Here is a 6,400-nt window from a genome sequence, read left to right as displayed (position 1 = left end):
CCTATGTGCCCAGGCAGCATTCTCTGCAGGGACAGAACCCTCACAGAGAACTTCCAGTAAGGCAGTGTCAAGGGCAAATGTTGTGTTGGAGGTAACACACAGAGTCCCCACTGGGGCACTGCCTGGTGGAGTTATAGGAAGGGGGCTGCCACCCGTCAGACCCCAGAATGATAGATTCACTGGTAGCTTGCACCCTGTACCTGGAAAAGCCACAGGTACTCAACTCTAACCCATGTGAGCAGCCGCAGGACCTGTACTCTGCAAAGCCACAGAGGTAGAGCTTCCCAAGGCCTTGGGAGCTCACCCTTGCACCAGTGGGCCCTGGACGTGGGACATGGAGTCAAATGAGATTATTTTGGAGCTTTAAGATGTAATGACTGCCTTGCTAGGTTTTGAACTTGTATGTGGCCTGTTACCCCTTTCTTTTGGCCAATTTCTCCCTTTTGGAATAAAAATGCTTATCCAATGCCTGTACCCCCATTGTATCTTGGAAGTAACTTGTTTTGGTTTTCCTGGTTCATAAATGGAAGAAACTAATCTCAGATGAGACTTTGGACTTTCGACATTTCAGTGATGCTGATGATTCTATTTTGCAATGTGAGAAGAACATGAGATTTGGGGACCAAACGTGGAGTGACGTAAGTTGAATATTGGTTCGCCCAAACCTCACGTTAAAATGTAATCACCAATTTTGGAGGGGGGGTGGGGATTGGTGGGAGGTGATTGGATCATGGGGGCAGATTTCTCATGAATGGTTTAGTACCACCCTCTTGGTGCTGTTCTCACAATAGTGAGTGAGTTTTCAGAGTTCCAATTGTTTAAAAGTGTCTGGCACCTTCCCATCTCTCTCTCTTGCTCCTTCTTTCACCATGTAATGTGGCTGCTGCCTCTTCACCTTCCATCATGAGTGAAAGCTCCCTAAAGTGTTTCTTTATGGCAACGCAAGAATGGCCTAACACAGGTACTATCATTGAAAAATTCACCTGATTCTACAAGTAGGGTTAGACTAAATAATCAGGCAGTCTGAGGTGATAAAAGGTATTCTTGGAACCAATAAGTCAGCTCAGAACCAGTTAAAGTCAAATGGAGGATGCTATCCCTTAGTCTACAGGGCAAGGTTTCACTTGATTCTTATGCCTTGACCATACAAAAGTGTGAAGGTTGTAGGAACTATTTTAAATAAAACAGCTTGAACACTAGTAATTTCATTAATGGGGATCCATTTTTAACATTCATTATGCTAATTTACTCAACATTCAGTAAAGCTCCTGATGTTGAGTCAAGATGTAGATGTTAGACGAGATCAGGTGCATTCAGGGTGGTATGGCCGTAGACAAAATGTAGATGTTAGAAATGCTTGGTGAATTTACTTCTGCAGTATGGACTTCCTAACTTTAAATGTTAGCTGACCCCCTGGGGAAAATGATTGCAGGAATATGTCAAATAGATCCCCATAGTGTCTAGATTAACACAAATGCACATACATTGATTTAACATGGTCAATTCTGAAATATTTGAATATAAATTATAGACCTTATATAATTGTACCTTTAATCATATTTTCAAAATAGCAAAATTAAGTCAAAACTGGCTTGTAAAGTCTAGATTGTAATGTCCATTGGATTTACAGAAGTATCAGATGGATAATAGATTGATCTTAATTTTGCCCTTTAAATTAAATGCCAGAGTAGTATAAACCTGGGAGAATGTACATTTGGGAACCAGAGTTGTATCCTCTTATCTTCTCTCACAATAATAGTCTTCAAAATTGCAAGAAATAATCCTAGCACTTTGGGAGGCCAAGGCAGGTGGATGGCTTCAGTCTAGGAGTTCAAGACCAGTCAGACAATGTGCAAAAATGCATGTCTCTACAAAAATGTGAAAATTAGCCAGCCATGGTGGCATGTGCCTATAGTCCCAGCTCCTCAGGGGGCTGAGGGAGGAGTATTGCTTGAATCTTGGAGGTTGAGGCTGCAGTTATCCATAATTGACTGAGCCACTGCACTCTAGCCTGGGTGACAGAGCAAGAATTTGTTTAACAAAAAAAAAAAAAAAGCAACAAAAGCGTGCCAAATATGGGATGTTATCTCATGGCAATAGCATGAAAAAGGATGATCTACATGAGTTGATTCACCAGTTGTATCTATTAAAAATAACCACTTCGTATAAACTAATACTACCTAATATTATTGATAGCTTACTCATGTCAGATGTTATTCCTTGACCTTTTACATATAGTATTCATTCCTCAAAATAATCTCATAAATTACATACTATAATCATTATTTGATGAAGATAAAACCACTGAGGCAGAGAGCATTTAAGTAACTTACTAAAGTCTAACAGTTAAAGAATTGATAATGTAGAATTAAAACCTAGTCATGTGGCTCCGGAGGCCATATTCTCCAATGCTACAATACATTGATTATGTCACAGTGTGTCTATGGGGCTGACTTCATGGACCTATGACCTGTCCAGTTGCACAGGGTACCATGCTCACATGGATCTGCTCTTGGTTTAATGCTGTGCTGCTGCCATTTTGGAATTCTTAATAATTTGCAACAAAAGACCCCACATTTTCATTCTGAATTGAACCCCACAAATTATGTAGCCAAACCTGTGTATGACTGCCTTGGCCATGAAATAATACACTTCATAGGTAGAAACGATATGAGGAAGTTCCTCTCACCGACAATCATTAGAATGTGTAATTCAAACCAGTGGGAGAAAAATGAAACTGTCACTAAATAAGATATTAATTACACTCTTTATAAGCAAATAATGAATTGTTCTTTATAACAAATAAACATAAACCAAGTCGTCTCACAACTTCCTGATGAGTGTAAGTAAGCACAAGAATATAATTACTTATCTTCATACTTACCATAAAAGGGAATATTCAAGAAATCTTAATATATTGGGAGTTTCAAACATACTTCTGTTGCCAAAATATTATTGGAGGAATGAGAGTCTATTGTTGAAAACTTAGAAAATAAAAAGACATAGTGCTTAGCAGTAAAATATCAAATTAAATCTAATTAGTAAATATGTTATTCTTCTCACCTGTTAATATTAACAGCAAAGTTACATTAATGTTTTCAATAGCTGGAAAAAGACACCATGAACTGTGCATTACCATAAAATTTGAGGTAATATTACAAAACCTAGTTTTAAAATATTCATAAATATAGTTTTCACTGATTAGTAATTTAATTTTTTAAATAAATAAATGCCTGAAATTTAAAACAGCATTATTGTAAAATTATAAAAGTTTCTTTTATTTTGCTGAGTAAAACAAATGAGCAAAATTCAATTCTTGTTACAGAAGTGTTATATTTCTGAGTACATTTATAAGAGAGATTTCTGGATTTAATTTTCCTCATCTAAGCCATGTAGCTTAGCAATAGTGTCATTTGGGATAAATATATTTTCTTTACAAACTAGCTAATGCAGATTTTATGGATGAATAATTTACATAAGTTTTGTTTCTGCCACCTTGTATTTATTGAAGTTTTATTTGACACCACATGATACATTTATGTATGATCACTTGGATTTTATCTTTCAAGGTAATTTGCCTTACATCTTATTGAGTTCCAATTAATCAAAGTAAGAAGTGACTTCCGATAATCATAACCCTGAAATATATAAAAAACCTATTTGGCATGTGCAATTACTCATTTCAGACATTCTTTTACATTTGAATCTAAAATTCATGTACAAAATTTTATAAAATAAACCAAAGTAACTCTCTATAAATATTCAACATCTGCTATTTTTAAAAGCCTGAACTCATTTCACTAATTGTCATGTGCTGATGTGGAAAATAACTGAAAGATCAGTTTCTTCTAGGATGTGCAGGTTAGCCAATATAAAGCCTGTTCAACAACAGCAAGACACAAAAGTAGATATAAATCATTTGAATTAAATCTTATTACAGTCTAAGTGCTTCTCCTCTAATGATACTCACATAATTCTTATTGTATAATTTAAAAATATTAGAATAATTAAAATGACATAGAATGCATATCTCTTAGAAGCATTAGAGTATTGTTAATTCTGACAGATTTCTATAATCCAGGTCACAGTCTTCTTTTCAGACTGTGTGATTATCTTGCTTATGACTTATTCCTAATGTAAACAATATCTCCATGGAGAAAACATATTACTATTTAATGGAAATTTTAAAAAGCATTAAATTTGTTCATATTGTTGGATAAAGAACAATATTACAGTGTATATTAAGCACCAATCCTATGCATAGTACTTTGGTAAAATTGAAAGGACCAGAAAGAAAAAATATAACTATATTGCAATTGAGATGGTATTAAAATCATAAGTAGAAAACAAAGCAATGTCTTATAACTGACATTGAACCAAATAGACTCTCATTGCTATGGAACACAAAAGAGGAAGAAAAGTGTTGATATGAAATACCTATGTCTAGATATTGGCTTCTTGATGATTTTTTATCTTTTATTCCTTATCGTATTCATTCCTTCGGTTATTTAAATATCCAGCAAGGGTTTTTGGACATCTTCGAGTAGAGAATACTTACGTAATTATGTAATATGGATCTGAGGATATGAACTTTATGATTAATTCCTGTAAATAAGTTATGAAGTTTCTATTATAGTGGTCATAAATGTAGGTAAGAATCCATTATGTGTCTGGGTGGGAGGACAGAATGGAGAGCTGAAGATTATCTCTGATTACATATGAAAGTTCCACTGTAAAGTTATTGGTCAATGTTTTCTGGGGAAAGCACTTCAACATAGACAAAGTCTTTCTAACCTAAAGAAATTTAGAGTTAAATATAGGGGAAAAAAATCAAAACAACATTTTGATATTTTGTGTATTTTGTGTTTCTTTTTTTACCTGCAATGTATGAAATGTGTTTCCTTTGTTTTGATTTCTTGGGCAGACCAAAGGGTAAAATATCCAAGCTGAGATATAACTGCCAAACAAGGTCACTAAACCCAGCTACAGGAGATGCATAGGGTTTTGACTGACATACATTCATCCGATTCCTTCCACCTTGAAGTCTCTGATGAAGTAGCAAGCCAAAAATGTTCCATCTTTCTCCTGTCTTCTTCGGATTCGTTAACATATCATATCCTTGAAGTAATTGCTGTCTCATTGATGTCTCATTTGATTTATCTAAAAGAACCTTTGGCTGGACATCAATACCCATATTTTTTTTAAATGTGTGTTGTTTTATTGGGCCCAGAGACGCTACTTTTCCCTGTGCCATTCTTTGCAAATAACTGAAGTCCACATTAGCTGTTAGATCTGCTATTCCTGGGGCAATTAAGACATCATGAAACTTGTGACCACAAAACCCTCTGAAGTCATCTGTCTTTGTTCCATCATGACCATAATCAGCAACCAGTGCAGCACCTCCAGTTAGTGCAATGCATTGAGAAAGTTCCTTAGTGATAACACCAGCATCAGGAAACACTTCAACGTGATCGCTTGTTTAATCTAGTAACTTCAGCCATTGAGACAATCTACTGTAATTGTGATTTGAATTACAATTTTGATTGTGAATAAAATGGAGCTATTTATTTCACAAATATATAATGTTATTGCAGTATTTAAGACTATAAGGGCCCCTTATATTGATAAAGCTAACACTTACTTGGGAAGGTTTTGGTAGTCAAGCAATTGAAGCACATTTAATGGAAATATTAGCTGGGCATAATGGTATGCATCTGTAGCCCCAGCTACTCTGGAGGGAAAGTTGGGAGTGTGACTGAGCCCAGAAGTTTGAGGCTGCAGTGAGCTGTGATCAGGAAATTGCACTCCATTTCAGTCAAAATATGCTGAAATTTATAAATTAAAATAATTTATAAGTTAACATCAAACATTTGGAAAAAATTCACTTTTAAAAGTTGTAATGTTAATAAATCAAATATTAATATTTAAAAGAAATTATGAAGTAATTTTTAATATGCAAAGAAATGTTGTTTTAAGAACACCTGTAAGTTCATATTTACATACAGTCCTGCTCCATGTGTGATATGGATAACATACACTTGACTTTCTTCTCCATCTATGCTTTTTCTATTCTCCTCACCACGAATTCCCCAATTAATACTCTGTTTCCACTTATTGAAATAGTAGTCACAGGGCGGAGCAAGATGGCCAAATAGGAACAGCTCCAGCCTCCAGCTCCCAGTGCAAGCGACAAAGAAGACAGGTGATTTCTGCATTTTCAACTGAGGTACTGGGTTCATCTCACTAGGGAGTGCCGGACAATCGGTGCTGGTCAGCTGCTGCAGCCCGACCAGCAACAGCTGAAGCAGGGCGAGGCATCGCCTCACCTGGGAAGTGCAAGGGGGAAGGGAATCCCTTTTACTAGCCAGGGGAACTGAGACACACAACACCTGGAAAATCG

At 36.0% G+C, this 6,400-nt stretch overlaps 1 pseudogene; it reads right to left on the bottom strand.

The window, feature by feature from the left end:
• Positions 1 to 3,807: 3,807 nt before the first annotated feature.
• The window catches only part of LOC108527526 (NADH dehydrogenase [ubiquinone] complex I, assembly factor 7 pseudogene), a 6,356-nt pseudogene continuing 3,763 nt past the window's right edge, over positions 3,808 to 6,400 (bottom strand).

The sequence above is a fragment of the Rhinopithecus bieti genome, unplaced genomic scaffold, assembly GCF_001698545.2.
Source record: "Rhinopithecus bieti isolate Rb0 unplaced genomic scaffold, ASM169854v2 scaffold_4480, whole genome shotgun sequence".
NCBI lineage: Eukaryota > Metazoa > Chordata > Mammalia > Primates > Cercopithecidae > Rhinopithecus > Rhinopithecus bieti.
This window is presented reverse-complemented; position numbering and strand designations above follow the sequence as displayed.